General features: G+C 42.2%; 1 long non-coding RNA gene across 1 annotated transcript in view; it reads left to right on the top strand.

Annotated features, from left to right (window-relative positions):
- The window catches only part of LOC143770018 (uncharacterized), a 406,933-nt gene that overhangs the window by 42,798 nt on the left and 336,679 nt on the right, over positions 1 to 27,456 (top strand). Inside the window, exon 2 of the long non-coding RNA XR_013214520.1 lies at positions 25,724 to 25,819. This is a non-coding gene — a long non-coding RNA (uncharacterized LOC143770018). The remainder of the gene's footprint in view (positions 1 to 25,723; positions 25,820 to 27,456) is intronic.

The following is a 27,456-nucleotide window of genomic DNA, read 5'->3' as shown; positions in this document are numbered from 1 at the left end:
ATACAGAGTTCCTGTGTATAAAGTCCCAGGTGAGTCACTGCATTACCTGTAAACTGACACTATATACAGAGCTCCTGTGTATAATGTCACTGGTGATATGTGGTAATATGTGGTCTGATCATGGTGTGGTGGTATTTCTTCCTTGTACGTGGTATTATTCGGTTACTATGTGGTGGTAATATGCGGTCTGGTCATGGTGTAACAGTATTTGTTCCTACTATGAGGAAATATTTGGTCACTATGTGGTGGTAATATATGATCGGAACATGGTGTGATAGTATTTGTCCCTTGTATGTGGTATTATTGGTCTTTTTACATAATGTATGTGACACATTCCTTTAAAGAACAATAAATAAAAAATATACTTAAAAATAGTATTGGGTATTTTAACAAATGTTTAATAGGTTAGAGTAGAGTAGGGCCCTGCCAAAAGAGTCTATCTTTTTTGTGGTGGCGGCTTCAAAAATCTTTTGGCCTAATCAAAAACTGATGGCTATATATGGGATCTGGTGTTCGATGGGAACTGTTAATGTGTGATTGGTGAGGACGTGGTGCAGAAGTTGAGTTTTTCAAATAGTGGGTCGTGGGACTTTTGAAGGTTGGATGGGGTGGGAGAGGAGCTAGAGGAGCCTGGGCACAGTCTCGAGGGGGCCTGAAAATGTTGCCATTATGGATCCCTGAAATTCCTGGTGGCAGCCCTGCCCCTGCAGCCTATCAACAAAGACCAAAGTAGGGGCAGAGAGGCAGAGTTGGAGCCCAGGAAGGTGATCAACAGTTATATTTATTATTGCATATATCTACAAGCCTCTGCTTAACTAAAAGTTTATTAAGATCTTATTGCAATGTTTTTAGAATCAAATAAAATATTTTTTAAAGAAATGATTGGTGCTATTTAAGCAAGAAAAAAAAATATTTGTACTAAAATTTGGATATAGTTTGACATTAAGATTTCAAAACCGTAACACATGGATGAAAAATTCCACTGGTAGGGGTTGGGAATCCTATAGAAATTAATGTAAAACCAACCAAAAATTAGATGATAAAATGTATTTTCACTCATGTTTAGCAAACTAAATTTCTTTGCTTTTTTAAAAATTGTGTTAGCTTGCCATACCACTATTATACACATATGAAACTCCCTATTGTGTCGAATACATTAAGGACAGTGTTAAATGGTTTTATCATTTTATCAATACTGTTTATATAATCTGTTGATCTCTATACCTTAACACCTATAACCATCACATACTAGGAAATCTAGTTAAATGTAACTTGCTTTTTGCTAATTTAATATCAATGGGGTGGCTGTGCATTGCTTAAGAAGTGATGAATGTGTTTCTGTGTTATATCTTTGTATAAATGTAGTCATTTCTGCAGTTATAATGTAAAAAATGATCATTGTTTGGTATTTTTAAACTGAAAGCTCAACGGCTTTGTTTCACACACTTGAGTTTATAAAGTTAAGAGGAAAATCTGCATCTTAATATTTTTCTTTATCAGTGAAAACGGCCTTTGATTTATTGATATATAAATTATGCAATATCGAGTTTAAAGAATTTCAACTAGAACGGTTTCTCTAAACAGCCGTAGTATTCATTAATTTTTTTTTTATTAATTAATTTTTAAATTCTTTGATTTTATTGTACTTTTTTTTTTTGCAAAATATATACATTTTTTAATTTTAGTATTGGTATTTATTTCCTTCATTAGGGCATTTTATACATTATTCTAAAACTATTGACAAGCAATTGTGTGATAAGTAAAGCTATTTTTACCATCCAATGCATAATGTTAAGATATGATTTAGAAATCTCCTTAACATTGGCCATCCATATGACCTTCAACCAATTAACAATCCTTTCCCGACACCAGCAAAAGTTGAGCATAAAATGTCCCCCATCTTCATAAAGATGAAGAATTTAGAAGGACAAAAACATTTAAGCCAATTAAAAAAAATCTATACAAGCTGAACCTGAATTCATTATTATTTGGGAACAATTGCATTCACACTGAAAATGTAAGTGAAAGCTATAATTCTCAACATGATTAGTAATACAAATCAATAATGACCCAAAATATTAAAGATAATGTATTGTCTTTTAGTGTTATTAATTTATCAAGGGACAATCTGTGTTTTTATGGGAATTTCAATTCATCTTTTGCTAGACACAACATTGTTGTACAAAAATGTAATAATATTTTTGAGATATAAGTTATAACATGTACATCTGACATGTTGATTTTTACCATTTAGTATTTTTTTAGATTTACAATTATAAATATAATTACTTGAATCCTGGATGTCAAATTAGAGCAAATATGTCTCAAAAGAAAAACGTGAATATAAGTGCATAAAATAAATACATCTTTATTAAATATCACAATACATCAATAAAGTAAAAATTGGCCTCACAAAAGGGGATGTGGCAAAAAAATGGTAATTATAAAATGTATAGCGCAGGAAAGACAGTCAAATTATAAATGGAATAATGTCAGCCACTAAGTAGATGACCATTAGTTATCCATAGTAAGGTAAACTAGTAAATAACCTGCATATAATAATACATTTTCAGCCAGCTAGAGCAGTGAACATGGAGAATAATACCTGAAAAGTAATGTCTGCAGCAGCTGCATTGAATCCAGTCACATGTAACTCGACCAGGGTCAGAACAAGGGGTAGGCAGGGTAGGTACTTGCTTAGGGCACCACTTCCTGCCTACCTAAGTGTTAAAAAAACAACTGACATTGCTGAATACCTGTGGGCACCTGGGAACTTCCCCCCGCCACAGCCCAACTTGACGTGTGTTTCGCCCTGTTTCTTCTGGGGGAGTGTCCCAGAAGAAGCAGGGCGAAACACGCATCAGGGTGGAGCGTCGCTGTGCCTGGATCCAAAGCGGCTGCTGCAGACATTACTTTTAAAGCTAGTACCCTCCATATTCACTGCTCTAGCTAGCTGGAAATGTATTATGATATTCAGGTTATTTTCTAATTTACCTTACTTTGGAAAACTAATGGACATCTCTGTAGTGGCTGACATTATTCAGTTGATCAAATGACAGTCTTTCCTGCACATTATTTTTTATAATTAGGGTACTAGTTTTTTTGCTGTGTTCCCTTTTGTGAGGCACCTTTTCCTTTTATTGACGCATTGTTATATTTAATAAAGATTTTTTTATAGACTTTTATAGTAGTTGTGATACTAAGGTTATATTCATGCAACAAATACATTATGATATTTTTTTTTTAACAAAAACATGCTTCAAAACACCCCTTAACTTGTAAATGATAAAAGTGTAATTTAAAAAAAAATAATAATTTTTCCATCTTTGCTGTCTTTTTCTTTCCACAAAATTAGTCTAGTCAGTTTTTTACTATTTTAATGTTTAATCCAGAAAATTGGTATGTTGCGAATGAATGAATTTCCAGTTTCAAACTCAAAATGGTTTCTCTTTACTTTTAGTTACAAAAAAAGCAGTACTCTTCTGCGCTGCCGTCACTTCAGCTACTACTTTAGCCTTCTGTGTAAGCTATTGTTGCCCGTGCCCATTACCTTAAAAAAACTTTTAGATTTTAACTGATGTCGAACCCTCTAGAGCAGAAAAAGACAACAGAGAAAATCCCCTTGAGTATAAAGAGAGGACAGAATAGGATGCTTTAAAAATAACTAATTAAAGTTGTTTTAGGCATTTTCTCCTTCGATTTCTCATATCTGGAGGCGCCTAATCTTTTCGGGTTAGGAGGGAAGAAGTATGGGACAAAAGCTACCCCCTCCTTGTCTGACTCTACCCTATGTCTGTGAGGTCTTAAAACAAGAGGGCACTTTAAATTAATGAGTTATCAGCTGACAGATAGGAGATTCTTACTAATTAAGGCCTATGTTCACACATTCTTTTTTTTTCGTGAATAAGAAGCTGCCAAACTTCTAACCGTCAGGAACCTTCATTCATAAAAAAGAAAAACATTGCTGGCCTTAGAGGTTTAGGGTGGATGTCTATGAATGGAGCGGTCAGACTAAAAGGCCAAGTAAGAACATGCAACTCCAGCCTTGGCTGTCCACAGGGAACCAAGATCCTGGCTCCTCTCTCTATTGTGTGTACAGTAATTAGGAGGATCTAAATGGCTTTGGTGTCTACTGAAGTTTGTCGGGATAATTAGTGGGGATTTGGGAAAGGGTTCAGCAGTGATACTGCATCCTCCCTTCAAGCGTACATTTTTCATACACCATTGTATTGTAAAAAAAATAACAAATGAAGGGAAATGCTTGGCTTCTTTGTTTGAGTTCCTCTGGGATTATTAGCTAATAAATAGAATTGAAATATGTATTACTATGATTTTGTGATATTAAGTCCATATTTTCATGTTATTTTCAGTCAATATATTAAGAATCTGCTTTATGTTAAAGCATGGACAAATAAAAATACATAATTTATAATGGCATTGTTTTTTAAAAAATAATTAAGAAAAATACTTCACATTTGCTTATAAATATAATCTGATTCTGCGTGTAAAGTGCTGAATCCTGAACAGTGAGTTTAGGATTCTCTCAGTTGAGATCACTGAAAGAAGTGAAAGAGAAAGTGGTCAGCAAGTATGGAAATCGCATGTGTCGTTCACATGACAAGCGTCTGGAGTTTGGAAACAGAGTGGAATCCTTAGGCCACACTTGCGAGTGCAATGCGAGAAACTCGCGTGAGTCTCTTGCCTCAATAACTGGCACTGCCGTCAGCACTCGGGACCAGAGCGTTCAGCTGCATAGAAATACATGCAACCGCAAACTCCGGTCCTGAGTGCCGGGTATTGATGTGATAGACTCGCATTGCACTCGCAAGTGTGACCCCGGCCTTACAGTGAGAACATTACGCACTGGTAAGATTCAGCATGTTACAATCCCATATAAATTTTACACATGCCCCAGTTAACTACTAATCCATTGCAAATGTTATATTTATCCTGGACAATATTATGCATCCTGGAGTCCTGGAGTTGTTCTATGTTAACGTTTTACATATCTGATAAGCAGTGTTAAACTGATTTGTTAAATCGTAAAGAACCGTGTAAATATATGTAATTGTTAAAAGGTCTTAAAGGGATTGTTGATAATGAAGCTGAACTGCACAGCTCCTTTGAAGGTTTAGCAGCCGCTGACGAGAACTCCTTTTCAAGTAATCACCTTGTCATTTTCTTACGTAGTGCTTTTTTAAAAATAACCTGTCCGTATGTTTTTTGCTATCTAATATAAGAGCACCATAATGTAAGGGCTGAGACCCTGATTCCATTGATGTGTCACTTACTAGGCTGTGTATTGATTCTTTCTGTAAAATCAGTGTTTTATCAGTAGGAGATTATCACTACAGGACTAAAGGTACCTTCACACGAAGCGACGCTGCAGCGATAGCGACAACGATGCCGATCGCTGCAGCGTCGCTGTTTGATCGCTGGAGAGCTGTCACACAGACCGCTCTCCAGCGACCAACGATGCCGAGGTCCCCGGGTAACCAGGGTAAACATCGGGTTGCTAAGCGCAGGGCCGCGCTTAGTAACCCGATGTTTACCCTGGTTACCAGCGTAAAAGTAAAAAAAAACAAACAGTACATGCTCACCTGCTCGTCCTCCAGCGTCTGCTTCCTGACACTGACTGAGCTCCGGCCCTAACAGCACAGCGGTGACGTCACCGCTGTGCTTTCACTTTCACTTTAGGGCCGGCGCTCAGTCAGTGTCAGGAAGCAGACGCTGGAGGACGAGCAGGTGAGCATGTACTGTTTGTTTTTTTTACTTTTACGCTGGTAACCAGGGTAAACATCGGGTTACTAAGCGCGGCCCTGCGCTTGGTAACCCGATGTTTACCCTGGTTACCAGTGTAAAACATCGCTGGTATCGTTGCTTTTGCTTTCAAACACAACGATACACAGCGATCGGACGACCAAATAAAGTTCTGGACTTTATTCAGCGACCAGCGACATCACAGCAGGATCCTGATCGCTGCTGCGTGTCAAACGAAACGATATCGCTAGCCAGGACGCTGCAACGTCACGGATCGCTAGCGATGTCGTTTCGTGTGAAGGTACCTTAAGTGTCTCATGTCTCCTAGTTAACTGCTCTGTGTAACCCCACCCATGATCAATGTAAAGAGTACACAGAAAGCTGCCAATCAATGATGCGGGCATGATTATACAGAGCTCAGCATATAGTGCACTGCCAGATCTGCAGCAGAGAAAACAGTGATTATATGAATGACAGCACACAGCCCTGTAAGTGACACAAAGCTAGAACCAGGGTCTCAGTTTCTATATTATGCTGCTGTCAGATTGCATAGCAGATTCGCTTTAACGTGTCTTTCATATACTACTTCTCTGCCAGATGGCATATTTCAAAATGGTCTTAATTTATCTCTAAATTCGAAGAAGGTAAAAATGAATAACATAAGCATTTTCTAAAAAAAATATTTGTAGCTTGAAAACTTTGCTGCGTATGTACAATATTAAGGCTCTCTGGGCAATGTTTAATTTTATATCTGGTATTCAAAGTCAATATAACGTCTGTATGATAGTTAATTATTTTGTATAAGTTTCAGACATTTTGTTTCTCTTTGGCGGAGTATATTAGGCAGTTGTCCCTCTATAGCAGTCAAAAACAACTGATTTAGTTTAGTAAGTGCTCCTAAATTCCATTAGAAAATAATATAATTGGTTTGGACTACACCAGCAGGGTGGCGGCAAGAGTATTTAAGGCTTATTACTACTCTTTCACGATATATGTAAATATACAAGTAGAAATTTAACATTTTGTTCTGATTATGTGCTTAAAGGGAACCTGTCACCACGTTTTTGGAAGATGGGATAAAAATAGCGTTAAATAGGGGCAGAGGTGGGCGTTACATTAGTGTGTGTGTTATGCGTTTATTACCCACCTAAGTTGCCGAAATAACTTTGCAAAGTCTCCGTTTTCGCCTGTCAATCAGGCTGGTCAGGTCACATGGGCGTGGTGTCTTCACCCAGATTTGGCGTAGTTTTCCGTTGGTGGCGTAGTGGTGTGCGCATGCCCAAAGTCCGGAATCCTCTTCCAGGGGATTTAAAATAGCGCGGTGTTCGTTATTGCATTGGTGATCGGTGGGCGCGGCCATCTTCCTTTGGCCGCGCGTGCGCAGAAGCGGCGCTCTGCTGGCCGCGGCTTCAGGAAAATGGCCGCGGGATGCCGCGCGTGCGCAGATGGATATCGCGGCGGCCATTTTCCTGAAGCCGCGGCCAGCAGAGCGCCGCTTCTGCGCACGCGCGGCCAAAGGAAGATGGCCGCGCCCACCGATCACCAATGCAATAACGAACACCGCGCGCTATTTTAAATCCCCTGGAAGAGGATTCCGGACTTTGGGCATGCGCACACCACTACGCCACCAACGGAAAACTACGCCAAATCTGGGGGAAGACAACGCCCATGCGACCTGACCAGCCTGATTGACAGGCGAAAACGGAGACTTTGCAAAGTTATTTCGGCAACTTAGGTTGGTAATAAACGCATAACACACACACTAATGTAACGCCCACCTCTGCCCCTATTTAACTCTATTTTTATCCCATCTTCCAAAAACGTGGTGACAGGTTCCCTTTAAAGGGAATCGGTCAGCAGGTTTTTGCTACCTCATCTAAAGCAGCATGATGTAGGCAAAGAGACCCTGAATCCAAGGATGTATCACTCAGTTTAGTGGGCGTAGCCATTTTGTCACAATCAGAGTATTGAGATTTAGTGATGCACCAGGCTCTGTATATACAATATCTATACACAGTGAGCTGCTTACACAGAAAGGGGCAGAGTTGTATTACCAGGCAAACACTTCTGTGACCAACGAATGATAATCTCCTGGTGCTAAAACAATCATTACAAATAAACAAGAGCTCTAAACTTCATAAGAGGTATCTTTAAAATCTGTATTCTAACCGCTACAACCAGTAGCGTAGCTACCGGGGGGCAGAGGGTGCAGGCGCCCCGGGCCCCGCGCTCTGAGGGGGCCCACCCGGAGCTACGCTACTGTAACTGCATCGGCGCACGCAGCGCACCGATAGTTACATTCTGCAGCAGATCATGGAGAATCGATCTCCCTGCTCTGCCGCTATGGGGCCCCTGAGCAGGCAGGGGGGGCCGGTGCCAGCAGTGGCCCCCCGCCGTCATCGCAAGGTCAGCTGTATCGGCATCTAGCCGATACAGCTGACCGCGGTGATGAGGGAAGGAGTGCTGCTTTGCGCTCCTTCTCCCATCATCCCCCACATCATCTGACAGCAGGCGCGATGACGTCACCACCCGGCGCCCGCTGTCAGGAGATGAGCGGGAGCAGGGAGCGCCGCTGGAACAAGGAGGAAGAGGTGAGCATTTATGGTGTTTTTTTATGGGGGGTGATCTGCCTATGGGGGGGCTGCCTTATATACAGGATCTGCTTATGGGGGGAGCTGCCTTACATACAGGATCTGCCTATGGGGGGCTGCCTTATATACAGGATCTGCCTATGGGAGGCTGCCTTACATACAGGATCTGCCTAAGGGGGGGTGCTGCCTTATATACAGGATCTGCCTATGGGGGGTGCTGCCTTACAGGATCTGCCTATGGGGGTGTGCTGACTTACATACAGGATCTGCCTATGGGGGGCTGCCTTATATACAGGATCTGCCTATGGGGAGGTGCTGCCTTATATACAGGATCTGCCTTTGGGGGGTGTGCTGCCTTACATACAGGATTTGCCTATGGGGGGCTGCCTTATATATAGGATCTGCCTATGGGGGGCTGCCTTATATATAGGATCTGCCTATGGGGGGGTGCTGCCTTATACTACATGATCTGTCTATCCTATGGGCGGGTGCTGTCTTATACTACAGGGTCTGCCTATGGGGGTGCTGCCTTGTATTATATTGAGGACTATCTGGCACATTATACTATATGGAGGTTATCTATGGGGGCCATCATACAGTGTGGAGATTACACTGAAGGGGCCATTATACAGTGTTGGAGCCATCAAACAGTTTGGAGGCTACTAAGGGGTCAGTATACTGTGTATAAGAGCATCATACTGTGTATAGCGGAGCTGTACAGGAGGCAGTCTCTGGACATTATTAAATGTAAAGTGGGCACTTATTGTTATAGGGGAGCTTAGGTTACTGTGACTATCAAAGGGGCACACAGGGCAATATTACTTTCTAGGGGGCAAAATGTGGGCGCTGTCTTCTAGGGCACTTGCACCCGGCATTACTATATTATAGAAGGGTGCTTTAGAATTTAGAGGGCACAGAGAATCACACAGCAGGTGCAGTAATAGGGACACATACGGCAGCAGTGGCTCAGTATTGGGGTATCAGGTGTAGTAATAGGGATATCAGCAGGATGAGGAGTTTGTGCAGGTTGGGAATAGATGGTGATGGGGCTGGAATGTGAGAAGTGAAATGTGTCTTTGTTGTAATCTCTGTAGATGAGTCCTGGGTGGAAGAAGTTGTCATGTCAGTCTGGGCCAGATGGAAAAGATGGGAAAAGTGAACGATTCCATCAGAAAGGACGTCAGTGGTAAGTCATTATCTGTAACTGTGCTGCGATCTCTTATATGTTCTGTAGGACTGGTATATACCACTGACCATATGGCGGTAATATCCACGTTGGTCGTTATATAGAGATTATCTTCAGTAATAGCGCGGTCATCTGCTGTGGTTCTCCTCCACTATTAGGGTGCATCACCAAATTGTAATGAAGGTTACCTGGTTAGGGGCCCACTCAGAAGCTTCACCCCCCCTGAACCAAAACCCTAGCTACGCCTTTGGCTACAACATACTGTCTTCAGATTATATAGCAAAAACTTGCTGACAGATTCTCTTTAAGGACAATTCTAGGGGATTGTAAACAGTTTTTGAGCCCAAAAAGAGGCGTAAAAGCTTTGAAAAGTTGCATAATTCTGGTGCAAAATTACTATATTTTACTCGCACTAAGGTTAGTGTGCAAATGGTCATACAACTGTACAAATGATAGAGGTTAATTCATCAAAAGTTAGCAGAATTAGTGTAATCCAAAGAGATATATGTGCTCCAAATCCACAGGGAAAAGAGTGGAATTAGTATTTTACCTGTGATAAGTTGAGGGTGCCCATGCAGATGATCTCCTTGTTGTCTCTGTCACAGTTGATTCCGGATATAGGAGTCTTGATAAGTAGATGAAAAGAGTATCTTATTAATGCCAGTGTGGTAGCTGGAAGGTGTTGACTGTTGAAGCACTGCTCCGGCTGGTGGCACACGTTTGGTAGAACAAATCCGTCGGTAACTGTGTACATCGAGGTGCTTTCAGGACCTGTGTGATGTATGCGGTCATGTGACCCCCGTGATCACGTGATGCCTGTATAATCAAGTACGGTGTGAGTAGAGGACCATTAATCCAACGCGTTTAGGAATCCTATGGATTCCTTCATAAGGCCCGCTTGTTCTACCAAGAGTGTGCAACCAGCCGGGGCAGTGCTTCAACAGTCAACATCTTCCAGTTACCACACTGGCAATCTTCAACGTATGTTGAAGCTGGGAGTGATCGAAGAGTCAATAAGTGAATGGTCTTGCCCGGTTGTGTTAATTCTGAAACCAAACAGGACCTTGAGGTTTTGCAATGATTTTTGGAAATTAAATGAAATCTCTAAATTTAATGCATACCCTATGCCCAGGGTAGATGAACGAATTGATAAACTTGGTAATGCCAGATACATAATGACTCTGGATCTTACCAAGGGTTATTCGCAAATTCCTTTATCAAAGAGGGCCATTGAAAACATTTATTTTTCCCACCCACAAGATTTTTACCAATACAAGAACATGCCATTTGGGCTACACTGTGTGCCGACATCCTTTCAGAGATTAATGGATTTAATTTTAAGGCCACATAATAGTTACGCAGCAGCTTACCTAGATGATGTGGTTGTCTTCAGTGCAGACTTGGGAAGCCATCTGTGTAAAGTGAAAGCCATACTAGATGCGATTAGTGGGGCAGGTCTCACAATAAATCTGTAAAAATGTGCCTTTGGCCTAGAGGAGGCAAAGTATCTGGGGGGTTTTATTGGCAGGGGATTGATCAAACTTAAAATGAATATAGTTGAGGCCATACAGAGTTGGTCTAGGCCGGTAACTAAGAAACAAGTGCAGGCTTTTTCAGGGATCACAGGCTATTATTGGAGGTTTGTACCCAAATTTGCCTCAAGGGCAGCACAGTTGATGGACCTGACAAGAGGAGGAAAATCCATAATCGTGTCATCGTCTCCTGAAGCGGAAACAAGCCTTTCAGTGTCTTAAGTCAGCGCTGTGTAAACAACCCGTGTTTATTACACCGATTTTAAAAAAGGAGTTCTGGTTTCAGACAGAGACCTCGGACACAGGGTTGGGAGCCGTCTTGTCTCAAACTATATATGGATATGAACACCCGGTACTATATTTGAGCAGGAAGTTGACTCAGGCAGAAATAAAAAGTAATAAATAAAGTAAAAGTAAAATAAAGAAATAAAGTATGCCATCATAGAGCGCGAATACTTAGTTCTAAAGTGGGCACTAGAATCTTTGAAGTATTACCTGTTGGGTAGGAGATTTAAGCTTGTGTCAGATCATGCCAGCTGACATGGATGAAACATAATAAGGAAAAAAAAACGCTAGGGTGACAAGGTGGTTTCTCTCCCTGCAGAATTTAAATTTCTCCATAGAACATAGACCAGGGATATCACAGGGGAATTCATGCACATTATCAAGAATTCATTGTATGATGACCCAAAATGCCCACTCCTATGGTCTGGAGAAGAGGGGGAATATGTAGGCGGCTGACAGGGAGGATACTGGATAGAGTGTATATCTCTCCCAGAAAGTTAAGCTGAACAAGATATTAAACACCGGTTGGTACTGGTTGGTGCAGCTGAGTTGTTTTATTCATGTTAGCTCTGTTTTTATTGGAGTGTTGAGTGTGATTTTGGACTTGGTAGTGGGACTCATCACTCCCACTTCGGCTCACCCCTGTACTGGAGCCTAGTACTGGAGGCTTAGCCAGCTCAGCTGAGTTGTCTCATTACAATCACAGAAAAGGCTGAAGGAAAAGCGTCAGATTGAGACAGCTGTCGGACTGGGATGGTGTATTTCTGAGAAGGATATGCATCGTGGTAAAATGTGCTAAATACTGAGATACTGGACAGCCAAGCCCCAAACAAATCCCTGGTAATGTGAGTTAGAGGTATAGTGTATTAGTTAGCGTCTAGCTGCGCAAGTCTTTTTTGTTTTTCGGTTGCTTTATTGTTTGCTGCATTTTGGATGAAAAGAAAAGCCCCACGCTTCCTTTATATGGATTGTTTCCATCTATGTCATGGCCATGCTGCTCTTGAACATCCCTTGCGTGTTACAATAATTATTTTCAATGAGAGTCATTGGCAGACCCATTGTCAGGATTCGACCCTAGCAGGTCCTGTGCAGCTCTTCCTTCTGAGCTATTCAGCTCACTGAACAGTTCTGTGCTAACCCAAATACTTGTACCTATGTTGTTGCTGATGCCTCCACCCTGTGTTTCCTGTTGGTCACCACCCTGAGTTCCTGATTGGCTCATGCGGATTACACACCCTATTTAAACCTGGCCTTGCTCTCCTTTCCTTGTGTGATTATTGAGCCTCTAGTGAAGCTGCCTTTCTCTGGTTGCTTATTTCTTCAAATGACACTGCTGTTCCTGATATCAATCTCTGGCGTTCCTGACTATGATTACTGCATATTCCTTCAAAAAACACTGCTGTTCCTATGTATCTACTCCTTGGCTATCCCTGACTATGCTACCTGCCGGTGCTGCCCCTAGTGGTTGCAATATCACTACTCCAACCCAGGTCTGTCCATAACACCTATGCAACTGTATAAGCATGCAGCTACATTCACCTAGGGAATACGACCTGCAAAATGTTTATACGGTTTTCCCAACAAATTGGTCTTTTAACAGTGATGACGCCCTGGCCATCAGTCACCTGACTCCGCAGCCAATCAGTGGTGATACTAGAGCAGCAGAGGATTGGAATGGTAAGTATCACTCTTATTGTTATCCCTTCCTTCTTTCATGTCTTGAACCAGTCTTGGGAATTGGAAAAGACTTTAAGTTACGTTGCAGATCTCTAATGCTTTTCAACGTGTACTTCACCACTGTTTCCGGTACATTAGGAGCTGCCCCTTTAGCATGAACTCCCATTTTAAATAACATATATAGTGTTTCATCTTCTTAGGTTTATTGTATAGCATACCTCCTTAATGAACAGTTTGATCTTCTCTTTATGTACTACTGTCATGGATGTTATGATATCCACTCAAGCAAGATTTTTCCTTTGTCTAAGGCAAAAAGTTGATTCAGACCAAGGTTTTCTTCTTGTGCAGTGTGCGAGGGGCTAAGCATCATTGCTATCATGGCCAAGTAGGGACTTGACATTTGGAGAACCACTTGAGGTAATGAGGACCATCAAGCAGCATTAACTGTTAGACTGTTAGCTAAGTGTCTCTCATTGTCTTAAAGCAATGAAGAAAGATGTCTTTGGTTACATTCAAAGGTGGTAGCTTTTTTTTTTTTTTTTTTTTTTTTAAAGCAAAGGGAATTTTTGGAAAACAAATGACAAAATTTGCAAATGCAACAATTTAAAAGTAACCTGTCTGGCAATTTCCCTGCCAAAAACTGCCATCATGTCATAATTGATGAGTTGACAATCTTTTCAAATATACCCCTGCCTGCATTTAACATTCTGTTAGATTTTTTTTTTTTGTCTCTACCAGCTTTGCACATCTAGAGGCTGAAATTTTTGCCCATTCTTCTTTTCACGTGTAAGAGTATGACCAGGACCGTCGTGTGCTTCTTCCTTAATTAGAAAACGGTTATAATTTGTGTACGGGAAAATGTGCTTGTTATGCATAATACCTTATATGCACCAAGGTGCATAGTTAGTGTATTGTAATGTAAGTGGGATTATATGTGCAATTTCATATCTACTATATAATTGTCTATGGGTCACCTCCGTCTTTCTGTCTGTCTGTCTGTAACGGAAATCCCAAGTCGCTGATTGGTTGCGGCAAAACAGCTACGACCAATCAGCGACGCGCACAGTCCAGCGGCAAAATGGCCACTCCTTCCTCCCCGCAGTCTGCGCCTGCGCCATACTCCCCGCAGTCAGTGCTCACACAGGGTTAATATCAGCATTAGCGAACCGCGTTATGCCGCGGTGTAACACACTCCGTTAACGCTGCTATTAACCCTGTGTGACCAACTTTTTACTATTGATGCTGCCTATGCGGCATCAATAGTGAAAAGATCTAATGTTAAAAATAATTAAAAAAATAAAAAATAGTTATATACTCACCGTCCGTCAGCCCCTTGGATCCAGATCAGGCCTTTCCCGCTCCTCGTGACGCTCCGGTGACCGCTCCATGCATTGCGGTCTCGCGAGATGATGACGTAGCAGTCTCACCAGACCGCTACATCATTATCTCGCGAGACCGCAATGCACTCTTGGGACCGGTGCCCGCGAGGAGCATCGGTAAACGCTTCGACTGGATCCAGGGGCCAACGGAAGGTGAGTAACTATTTTTTTTTTTAATTCTTTTTTTTAACAGGAATATGATGCCCACATTGCTATATACTACTTGGGCTGTGCAATATACTACATGGGCTGTGCAATGTACTACGTGGGCTGTACAATATACTACGTGGGCTGTGCAATATATTACGTGGCTGTGCAATGCACTATGTGGGCTGTGCAATGTACTACGTGGGCTGTGCAATATACTACGTGGGCTGTGCAATGTACTACGTGGGCTGTGCAATATACTACATGGGCTGTGCAATGTACTACGTGGGCTGTGCAATATACTACGTGGGCTGTGCAATGTACTACGTGGGCTGTGCAATGTACTACGTGGGCTGTGCAATATACTATGTGGGCTGTGCTATATACTATGTGGGCTGTGCAATATACTACGTGGCTGTGCAATGTACTACATGGGCTGTGCAATGTACTATGTGGGTGTGCAATGTACTACATGGGCTATGCAAAGTACTACGTGGGCTGTGCAAAGTACTATGTGGGCTGTGCTATATACTATGTGGGCTGTGCAATATACTACGTGGCTGTGCAATGTACTACATGGGCTGTGCAATGTACTATGTGGGTGTGCAATGTACTACATGGGCTATGCAAAGTACTACGTGGGCTGTGCAAAGTACTATGTGGGCTGTGCAATATACTACGTGGGCTGTGCAATATACTATGTGGGCTGTGCTATATACTACGTGGGCTGTGCAATATACTACGTGGCTGTGCAATGTACTACGTGGGCTGTCCAATGTACTACGTGGGCTGTGCAATGTACTACGTGGGCTGTGCAATATACTACGTGGGCTGTGCAATGTACTACGTGGGCTGTGCAATATACTACGTGGGCTGTGCAATGTATTACGTGGGCTGTGCAATATACTACGTGGGCTGTGCAATGTACTACGTGGGCTGTGCAATATACTACGTGGGCTGTGCAATGTACTACGTGGGCTGTGCAATGTACTATGTGGGCTGTGCAATACACTACGTGGGCTGTGCTATATACTACATGGGCTTTGCAATATACTACATGGGTGTGCAATATACTACGTGGGCTGTGCAATATACTACGTGGGCTATGCTATAAACTAAGTGGGCTGTGCAATATACTACGTGGCTGTGCAATGTACTACATGGGCTGTGCAATGTACTACGTGGGCTGTGCAATATACTACGTGGGCTGTGCAATGCACTACGTGGGCTGTGCAATATACTATGTGGGCTGTGCAATGTACTACGTGGACTGTGCAATATACTATGTGGGCTGTGCAATATACTACGTGGGCTGTGCAATATACTATGTGGGCTCTGCAATGTACTACATGTTCTGTGCAATATACTACGTGGGCTGCGCAGTGTACTACATGGGCTGTGCAATGTACTACGTGGGCTGTGCAATGTACTACGTGGCTGTGCTATATACTATGTGGGCTGTGCTATATACTACATGGGCTGTTATATACTACATGGCCTGTGTTATACACTGTGTGGGCTGTGTTATACACTACGTGCCCTGTGTGATATACTGCATGCGTGGGCTGTTATATACTACGTGAGCTGTGTTATATGCTACGTGGGCTGTTATAAACTAAGTGGCTGTGTTATATGCTATGTGGGCTGTTATACACTCTGTGGGCTGTTCTATATACTACGTGGCTGTACTATATACTCCATGGGCTGTGTTATATACTACATGGCTGTGCTATATACTCCATGGGCTGTGCTATATACTACGTGGCTGTGCTGTATACTACATGGCTGTGCAATATACTACGTGTCTGTGCTATTTACTATGTGGGCTGTTATATACTACGTGGCTGTGCTATATACTATGTGGCCGGCCGTGAACAATCAACAACAGGTGCAGTCCGGACGCGAATTGGCGCGGGATTTGAACCACGCTTCACTAATTGGTTGCAGCTGGCCAAATCCTGTGTATAAATTGCATTATTCCAAAATCTTCATAAATAAACTACATACATATTCTAGAATACCAGATGCGTTAGAATCGGGCTACCATCTAGTAGTTTTATAAGTGTTTAGTGGATGTGGATGACATAAATGTGTTTTGATGAAGATATAATGTACTGTTTTAGATAGTGAAAGAATAAGGATTAAGTATAGGACATAGAATAGGGGTTTTGCTTTAGATATAAGAACAAAGTAGAGGTGTGCACAATAGATTCAGGAAGTAGATAGGTATAGTATAGGAACGGATAAAGTGTTTGGCAATGGCCCCAAGATGGGAGGGGGAAGAGGTAGTTAAAAAGGAGAACACTTTCTGCTTTAGATCAGATGAGAAGATTAGATAAAAGTGTAGAGAGCAGAAAGTTTAAGGCCAGATGGTTGGAGAGCATGATAGATTATGAATGGAGTGGGCATCATGAGAACGGTGGCGTCAAACTTCGGTGAACCTTCCAGGGACGTTCCGACCTACAACCCAAATTAGGCATGGAGGAGCCTGTCTTATTCTCTTCTCAAGAGGGCAAGCCAGGTGGGAAACCACGTAAGGAAGTACGAACGGGATTCTTAAGAGCTGTGGAACTGGGTGGAATATTCCAGGGGCCAGAGATGCCAGCAAGAGGAAAGGGATAGCTCAGGCTGAAAGTACCATAACCACAACAACGTATTGTGCTGAAAGAACAATTGAACTTTGACTGCTCAGCAAATTTAAACTGTTTGAAAAGGATAAAGTGTCTTCTGTTGACTGTGAAGCTGTTCCTGTATGCGGAATCGTGAAGGCAGCGGAGGTCTCTGGTGTTATACAGTACACCCACAGCGCAAGGGAAAAGGGACACTATTTACTTGTAGGGTGCCAGGGTGTGGAAACACTGCAGCCCCATGACTTCCGCCCTGTACACCTTACACACACTAGCTTTGGCTCAGTGAGATTGGATGGAGGCATCTGTGAACAGCAATTTTCAAGTCTAGTCACAGATGCTCAATGAGATTGAGGTCTGGACTTTAACTAGGACTTATAAACACATAAATATACTTTGATCTAAACATTCCATTGTTGCTCTGACAGTAAGTTTAGGGTTGTTGTCCTGTTGGAAGGTGAATCAAGGCCCCAGTCTCAAGCCTCTAACTGGTTTCCCTTCAGGATTGCCCTGTATTTAGCTCCATCCATATACCCATCAATTCTGACCAGCTTCCCTGACTCTGCTGAAGGAATTCATCTCCACAGCATGATGCTGCCATCACCATGTTAGACAGTGGGGATGGTGTTTTCAGGGTTATGTGCAGTGTTATTTTTCCACCACACATAGCATTTTGCATTTAGCCCAAAAAGTTTTACTTTGGTCTCATATAACTAGAACATGTTCTTCCATATTGTAGCTGTGTCCCCTACATGGCTTTTTGCAAACTGCAAATGGAACTATGGATTTCTTTAAAAATGGCTTTGTTGTTTCCCTTCTTCCATAGAGGACAGATTTGTGGAGTATACAACTAATAGTTGCCCTGTGGACAGATTCTCTCACCTAAGCTGTAGATCTCTGCAGCTCCTCCAGAGTGACCATTGGCTTCTTGGTTGCTTCCCTCGTTAGTGCTCTCTTCAACTGGGATGTCAGTTTAAGTGGACAACAATGTCTTGATAAGTTTGCAGTTATGTCATACTCCTTCCATTTTTTAATGATGCATTAAAAAATGCTTTGTGAGATGTTCAGAGCTTGGGCTATTTTTTAATAACCTAGCTCTGCTTTACTCTTCTCTACAACTTTATCCCTAACCAGTCTGTTGTGTTCCTTGGTTTTTATGATGCTGCTCAATCCCTAATGTTATCAAATAAACCTCTGAGACCTTCACAGAATTTTAGTTATACTGAGAAAAAGCTACACACAAGTGAACTCCACTTACTAATTATGTGCATTCTAGAAGCAATTGGTCATTCAGGATTTTACTTAGGGGTATCAGACTACAGGAGGACTGAATACAAATGGCCTGAAAACCATGTATTTTTGCCTTTGCACTTCACATTTAAGTTTGTCGGTGTAATGTGAAAAAATGTGGAAAAGATAACGGGGTATGATTATTTTTTTCAAGACACTATAGCTAAGCCTGCAATCTTTAAAATGTACCGTATATACTCGTGTATAAGCCAAGGCACCAAAAAACTGGGAAAAACATATAGACTCGAGTAGAAGCTGGGTATGCATTGTCCCCTCATCCCTATCCTGGTATACATGGCTCCTCATCCCCATCCTGGTATGCATGGCTCCTTCTCCCTGTCCTTGTACGCATGGCTGCTCATCCCTGTCCTTGTATGCATGGCTGCTAATCCCTTTCCATGTATGCATGGTTCCTCATCCCTATCTTTGTATGCATGGCCCCCATGAGAAAAGCATTAAAAAAAACAAAAACATTCTACTTACCTTCCCTGTGCGCCCTCGTAGCATCTTTTTCCCCTCGCCCTCGCTGCGCCCTCGCCAGCAGCTCCTGCGGATGGTTAATCATGTGTCCCCTGATCATTAAGGTAATGAATATTCACTCCACTCCATACCTATGGGAGTGGAGAGAGGTGAGTATTCAGAACTCTTAAGTAGAGCGCACCCGTGATCGCCCGGCAGCTGCTGGAAGCCAGCGGCTGCAGCTGTAACTGTGCGTGCCATAAGAGAAATGAATATTCATTGCCAATGCAGTGAATATTCATTTCTCTTTAGCAGCAGGCACAGGCTTTAGCTGCAGCAGCTGGCTCCTGCATCCTGTGACCCGCCGCTCCCCCTCTCCTGCCTTCTTTTGGGACAATGACTTGTGTATAAGCTGAGGTGGGGCGTTTTCAGCACCAAAAATGTGCTGAAAAACTCGGCTTACACTCGAGTATATACGGGAACCATTTTTTAAATTGTTTTAATTCTTTTTCATCATTGAATAATGCACATGAAAACGAGAAACATTTTAATATATCTTATCAAAGAAATCTACTGCTTTCGCCTAATGAAATTGATCTTTCTCAATTCACAGGTAAGGTAATGAATATTTACTTGGTCCTGGCATCCGTGGTACTCGAGGCCTCTGAGCTTGCTCCCAAACCCCTGTATAGGAGTTGGTCCAATCTGGTGCACTCGCTCGGGGGAGGTTCGGTATCACGGTCCAGTGGGTCCACTCCTGGTACCTGCCACCTCCGGCATAATAATTTATAACTCTGATAAAAATGTGCCCATATATGTGATTGGAGGAAAGAGGTTGGTTGATCTGATTTGCAGATTCTCTTTGACTTTAGCAGTGTCTATATTTTGTTAGATAATGTCAGAGAGAGAGAGCATGGCAAAAAATGTTCTTTTAGGTGTTTCTTTTTATGGGTCAGTTATAACTTTAGAATATAAGACAATAGTGACAAAAGTGGTAAAATTGTAATATATTGATTGCAAATATCTGATTTGATTTCCGGGTAATGGAATAGGCTGACAATTCACATGTGTATAGTGGTTTTGAGTTCTTGAGGTTTGGGTGTGTTGACTGCTGGTCCATAAACTACTTGCAACATCTGCTATAATTGAAAATAGATAATTTTAAACATAACTCAAGTGTTCGTGGCCACAAGGAGGAAGAGGACCGAATCATACATATTTCCCAGTGGTTGATTTTATTGCTCACATTGTTACCGGAGCCAAACCTTGTTATAAGAACTGTGGCTTTATTGCTGTAGATTTAGCATTCTTTTATGAGCAGAGGCTCAGTGGAGGAATGTTTATTTACCAGTGTAAAAGAAAAGGAAAAGGTGCCATGGGGATTTTAACTGTGAATTATTGATTAATCCATATTTATTTTCTATAATCCCCGCTGAAGGTATCGGTTTTTGTAAATAATTTTTTATCATAAGCTAAAAGTAGATGTTATTATGAGATTATTTTCACAGTATATATGCATTGTGCTGCAGAACAAAGGTTAATAAGAATACATGAAGAAAGCAGAGAATTTTCTACTTAGTCGGGGAAATGAATGATGTCCAGATCACAACTTAATGGCATCTACTCTGCCCACTATAGATGGTGCATGCTATACACAACATAGCTTTAAAGGGGTTGTCCACTACTTGAACAACCACATGTCAAATACCCGAGTTCCCCAAGTAAATAACGAAAAGCTTATACTCGCCTCCTGCACCAGCACAATTCCTACAATCTCAGGTTATATCACCTGAGCATTACTGCCAATCATTGACCATTGACTTGCTGTAGCATGTACTATTTCTTGAGAGTTGACATCCGTGGATTGTCTGCAGCACTTATGTGACATGACACTGTCAAGCGAGTGCTGAGAGTCGCAGAGCAGAGATGGTTGGAATGGCGCAAGTGCAGGAGGTGAGTATAGTATAAGCTTCTTTTTCTATTTCACTCGGGTGAATTGAGCATTTGAGAAGTTGTCTAAGTTGACTTTAGTACCAAATGCTTAAGTGAGTTGTGAAGGACTTGAAAAAAAGCAGACACCAACACCCTACAGTGTTTTTCAAAGTACCACAGAATGATGGATACAAATGGTCTTAGTGAGCCACCACAAACTCATATGCAAGATAAACACTATAACGGCCCTCAGCTCAATCTCGCAGCATGGTTGCTCAGTGGCTAGCACTGGGTTCCTGTGTATAAATCCCACCAAGGACAACATTGGCAAAGAGTTTGTATGTTCTCCCCGTGTTTGTATAAGGAGGTCGAGATCATGGGTACCTGCATGCTGGGTCCGAAACTAAAGAGGCTGCATCCACTGATCCTGGGGGAAAGCCTGAGTGTGGCGGACCTCCCCTGTTGCCTGGGAGAAGCTCTAGAGAGGAGGGGCTTCCTGCTGTCAGAGGGAGGATGGAAGAGGAGAAAGAGAAGGCGCGCGAAGGAAGGCATTCTGGTGCCAGGGCAGAGCAGCGTGCAGTCAGGTGAGCGGTATGCTCCACTCCCCATCCCAACACAGAGTACCGGTGCTGTGACAGGGTGGGCTGCAGTCAATTAGAAGGGCAGAGACTGCTGTGCTGAGGGAAGCAGTGTGCCTAGCAGTAGTACCAAGCAGAGCTGTGCAGAGCAGAGCTGTACAAAGCAGAGCCATGCAGAGCAGAGCCTTGTAGAGTCGTGCACACAGAGCAGAGCTGAGCCAAAGAGATTAGCGTCGCCACCAACAGCGGGGACCAGGGAGAGTGGAACGTGTGGTGTGTGTTCAGCGACCGCCAGAGAGAACCAGGTACCATACACTATATGGCCATGAGTACCGCACACACGCTGCTCAAGAGATCACACACAGGATTGACACTTGCACCCTGACATGGACACACAATAGTTGTTCTGACCCTTGTGACCTTATTACGTCAGTTAAGACAGTTTAGGAGCCACATTGGACTCAGTACTGTGCCAGACACACTTGGGCATGGGAAACTTACTCTGTCCTCAAATACTACGTCTAGACGTCAGGCGCCGCTGTTGTCGGTGCCACCGTTGGAACCCTGAGACACCGCACACAAGAAGATTACAGTCTGATAAGTTTCACCTCTTTAATTACTGAACTATCGTTCGTTCCTGTCCTAACCTGCCACTCTCCCAGTTCCGTCCCATTCCCTATGGCTACCCTGCAACCAAATACTCCCTGCGTGGAGTGCGCTTATTGTTAAATAAAACTTTTAACTCTTGATCTGCCTCCTGTACATGACGACATCCCACGTTCCTGCGAATTCTACATTTGCATGGGTTTCCTCCAGGTACTCCGGTTTCTTCACACATTCCAAAGACATACCGATAGGAAATCTAGATTGTGAGCCCCAATGGTGACAGTGATGATAATATGTGTAAAGTGCTTCGGAATATGATAGCGCTATATAAGTAAAGCATAATAAATAAATTTTGGAGCCATGGTGACTTGATGAATGAACTGAAGGAAAATTGATATTGTGCAAGACTAGAGATAAACATAAGGGAGGGGAATGAGGGTGCTGTCCCGAAGGACCACCTGGAAGTCAAATTACTGGTAGGTCTAATTCCCCTTTTCCAGTTCATCCCTCCGAAAAGCACACTAGGAGTAGTACCAGAGAAATAGCACCAGAGTGGATACAGAAGCTCTAAAGGACCAAAATCCCAGGCAAGAACTAGGCTATATATACTGTAGTGACAGACCTGTAAGATCAGAATAAAATATTGACAATTACAAATATCTGCAAAGATAAATCACCGTAGTGAGTGCCTGACTTACAGTCATGGCTGAAAGTGTTGGCACCCTTGAAATTGTTCCAGAAAATGAAGTATTTCTCTCAGAAAATGAAAGCATTTATATGTGTTTTGTTATACACATGTTGATTTCATTTTTATTGCAACAACACAAAAAAAAAGAGAAAAAAGGCAAATTGGACATAATTTCGCACAAAACCCCCAAAATGGGCTGGACAAAATTGTGAGTAAACAACTTTGTTTCAAGCATGTAATGCTCATTCAAATTCACCTGTGGCGAGTAACAGATGTGGGGAATATGAAAAACACCTGAAACCAGATAAAGGGAAGAAGATGACTCAATCTTTGCATTGTGTGTCTGTGTGCCACATTAAATAAGGAGAACAAAAAGAGAAGAGAACTGTCTGAGGACTTGAAAACCAAATTTGTTGAACTCCACAGGATAAGATATTTTCACTCTAGCTGGACTCTTGGAGTTCTTGGTCTTTGTATCAGCTGTTCTGAGTTTGTTACTCCCTGCAGGTTTATGAACCCATCTCCTGGCTTTCTTCTTTGCTAGTTCTAGTTTTCCAGTTCTTGGTTTGGAGTTGAAGGAGAAGTTCAGTGTTAGCAGCAGGTGGTTGGAGTGATTTTCCAGAGATTTCTGTGTAGAATTGGTTTATGCGTGTTTCTCCTTATCCTCTCCCATTTGGTTTTACCCACCTACACCGCCCCTGTTTCCCACTTGGTTGTTTTTGAGTATATTTACAGTGCCTACAAGTAGTATTCAACCCCCTGCAGATTTAGCAGGTTTACACATTTGGAATTAACTTGGCATTGTGACATTTGGACTGTAGATCAGCCTGGAAGTGTGAAATGCACTGCAGCAAAAAAGAATGTTATTTCTTTGTTTATTTTTTTTTTAAATTGTGAAAAGTCTTTTCAGAGGGTCATTTATTATTCAACCCCTCAACCCACCAGAATTCTGTTTGGTTCCCCTAAAGTATTAAGAAGTAGTTCAGGCACAAAGAACAATGAGCTTCACATGTTTGGATTAATTATCTCTTTTTCCAGCCTTTTCTGACTATTTAAGACCCTCCCCAAACTTGTGAACAGCACTCATACATGGTCAACATGGGAAAGACAAAGGAGCATTCCAAGGCCATCAGAGACAAGATCGTGGAGGGTCACAAGGCTGGCAAGGGGTACAAAACTCTTTCCAAGGAGTTGGGCCTACCTGTCTCCACTGTTGGGAGCATCATCCGGAAGTGACAGGCTTATGGAACTACTGTTAGCCTTCCACGGCCTGGACAGCCTTTGAAAGTTTCCTCCCGTGCCGAGGCCAGGCTTGTCCGAAGAGTCAAGGCTAACCCAAGGACAACAAGGAAGGAGCTCCAGGAAGATCTCATGGCAGTGGGGACATTGGTTTCAGTCAATACCATAAGTAACGTACTCCACCGCAATGGTCTCCGTTCCAGACGAGCCCGTAAGGTACCTTTACTTTCAAAGCGTCATGTCAAGGCTCGTCTACAGCTTGCTCATGATCACTTGGAGGACTCTGAGACTGACTGGTTCAAGGTTCTCTGGTCTGATGAGACCAAGATCGAGATCTTTGGTGCCAACCACACACGTGACGTTTGGAGACTGGATGGCACTGCATACGACACCAAGAATACCATCCCTACAGTCAAGCATGGTGGTGGCAGCATCATGCTGTGGGGCTGTTTCTCAGCCAAGGGGCCTGGCCATCTGGTCCGCATCCATGGGAAGATGGATAGTACGGCCTACCTGGAGATTTTGGCCAAGAACCTCCGCTCCTCCATCAAGGATCTTAAGATGGGTTGTCATTTCATCTTCCAACAAGACAACGACCCAAAGCACACAGCCAAGAAAACCAAGGCCTGGTTCAAGAGGCAAAAAATCAAGGTGTTGCAGTGGCCTAGTCAGTCTCCTGACCTTAACCCAATTGAAAACTTGTGGAAGGAGCTCAAGATTAAAGTACACGTGAGACACCCAAAGAACCTAGATAACTTGGAGAAGATCTGCATGGAGGCGTAGGCCAAGATAACTCCAGAGACCTGTGCCGGCCTGATCAGGTCTTATAAAAGACGATTATTAGCTGTAATTGCAAACAAAGGTTATTCCACAAAATATTAAACCTAGGGGTTGAATAATAATTGACCCACACGTTTATGTTTAAAATTTATAAAAATTTAACTGAGCAACAAAACTTTTTGGTTTGTAAGATTTATGCATCTGTTAATAAATCCTGCTCTTGTTTGAAGTTTGAAGGCTCTAACTTATTTGCATCTTATTAAACCTGCTAAATCTGCAGGGGGTTGAATACTACTTGTAGGCACTGTATATGATTGTAGTATTCTTTTATCCCTCTCTGTTCACCTCTGTCTGGTTTGTGTTATCCTATACATTTCCATCCCATACCTCCCTGGGTGGGGGAGGGAGCAGATAAGTGTTATTATAGGAGCATAGCAAGGTAAGAGACCCCGGTGTCTCCACCATCAGGAGTAATCTGGGGGAGAGCGATGTCCTAGAGTTCCCCTAGCTTGAGGAACAAGGTAGTTGCCCATTGTCCCTGGCAATAATGTGACTCAGACCTTTTACGCGTCACACGTATCCGTGAATGTTTAGTGATCAATGTTAATTAAAAAATATCCAGATATTGTATAATCAGGTGTAAATGATAAGACCAATAGATCTGAGGATATCAGCTTCAGATGGCAGTGTTATTTAGACTGCTTTATCTGGTCTAATTGTCCACTGTCTCACAAATACATTCCTGGGATATATTGGATTTTCCCCACAATCTGGTTGTGCTCATGTGGGCGTACCTGCACTTGTCAGGGGCTGATGGGCGGATCTTGTAAACCCTCCCCTTGTATTGTCTTTCTGAGCGAGCTGCAAGGATACGTATGACGCGAATGGGCGGGATTTGGTAGGACCTCCCCTTGACAGGTCCCATTGGCTGCGGGCTGCTTTAATTTTGATGATGTTTCCCATCCAGACATGCACCCAGGAAGAAACACAAGCAAAACGCACGTCGGGGTTAGGGGAGACAGCGTGCCACTTGACATCCACGTTTTCAGCAGTACGGACCCAGGTAATATGTACACAGTCTACCTTTACCTTCAAATGTGTATTATCAATAATGTGCATGCTTACCCTGCTTGCAAATTATGCTAGGATATAATGGATTTCTTTCCCCTATTTGAAATGGAGCATAGTGGTATTGCATTGTCACTATTATAGTGCAGTCTGAATTTGAAGTATTGTCTTTCCTTTGAAATTTGAGCACCTCTGCACAGGGCTTTTCTCTGATACCAAATTTACTTCTATATATACATTTTCCTAGGAGCACCTTGTTTTTGTGGGGTATGCAAATGTGTATCCCCACTTTTTCATAGTGATGTCTAGGATTTTGTCTTGGCTCCATGCAGAGATGGTGATTTCTTCTTCAATGTAAAACAGCCAGAATTTGTCTAGATTATAAGACAGGGTATAGGTATTTATGCAATGGTGTCCTACTACTGCAGCTGGTCTCCCCTTCTGTGTTTTATGGTTTGAGGCACCCCTTTTTAATATCATTTGTTTTGTCTGTCAAATTCTATATTTGTTGAAATAAAGTATTTTGCATATTACATTGTGACTGTTTGACCCTCTTGATCTATATGCTGCTTAATTGCTGCATTATCTGTATGGTTTACCATTATTTCACTGTCTGTGATTTATAGTAAAGCTGAATAAATGGGATCTTACAATGACGTTGCAATTAATTCTTCCTGCTACTGTCACTTTTTATTTTTGCACTTTTTTTTTCAGCCTGGTCTTCCTGTTTTTTCTTTTTTCCATAGATATAGCAGTATTATTGGTGAATTTAGTATTTCATGATGACCATTCAAATGAATGGGCAACCAAGTATTGTATGATTGTCTCAAGTCCGCTAGAGCTGTAGTTGCATTTTCACAGTTGCATAGGAAATATATCATTCTAATAAAAAAATAATTGTTATAGTGTCTGATATAAACAAGTGGTTACTAGCTGAATGTCTACTAAGCATTGTGCTACTGTCAGGTGGTGCTTACATTCAGGTTATGCCAGGTGGTGATTCGGGAGTCTTAAAGTTGCTGTATCCCCTTGCTTGCTTGTACAAGGCTGAGATGTCCCTCAGAGAGCAAAACCTAAAAAGGTATGTGGGATTTGGAAGAAATCACTGACCTCTTCATAAAAGTAGGCATTGTGTCCTAAGTTTATGGAAAAGTGATAAATGAGGATCACTGATACTTTAAAGAACATTTGTACACTGATCAGAGAAGTAAATCAATTCTTCCTTTGAAGAAAGAAGCAAAGTTCCCCTCTTCAAGTCACATTTTATGCCATCACTACAAAACCTAAATCTTCTGAATATACAGTGGGGATAAAAGTATTTAGTCAGCCATCAATTGTACAAGTTCTCCCACTTAAAAAGATGAAAGAGGCCTGTATAATTGATATCATAGGTAGACCACAACTATGAGAGTCAAAATGAGCAAACAAATCCAGAAAATCACCTTGTCTTATTTGGCAAGCTTTATTTGCAAATTATGGTGGAAAATAGGTATTTGGTCACCTAAAAACATGCAAGATTTCTGGTCCTCACAGACCTGTAACTTCTTTAAGAGGCTCCTCTGTCCTCCACTCATTACCTGTAGTAATGGCACCTGTTTGAACTTGTTATCAGTATAAAAGACACCTGTCCAC

This window comes from Ranitomeya variabilis, chromosome 4 (assembly GCF_051348905.1).
Source record: "Ranitomeya variabilis isolate aRanVar5 chromosome 4, aRanVar5.hap1, whole genome shotgun sequence".
In the NCBI taxonomy this organism is placed as follows: Eukaryota; Metazoa; Chordata; class Amphibia; order Anura; family Dendrobatidae; genus Ranitomeya; species Ranitomeya variabilis.
Note: the sequence above shows the minus strand (reverse complement) of the source record. Positions and strands in the feature narration are given on the sequence as shown.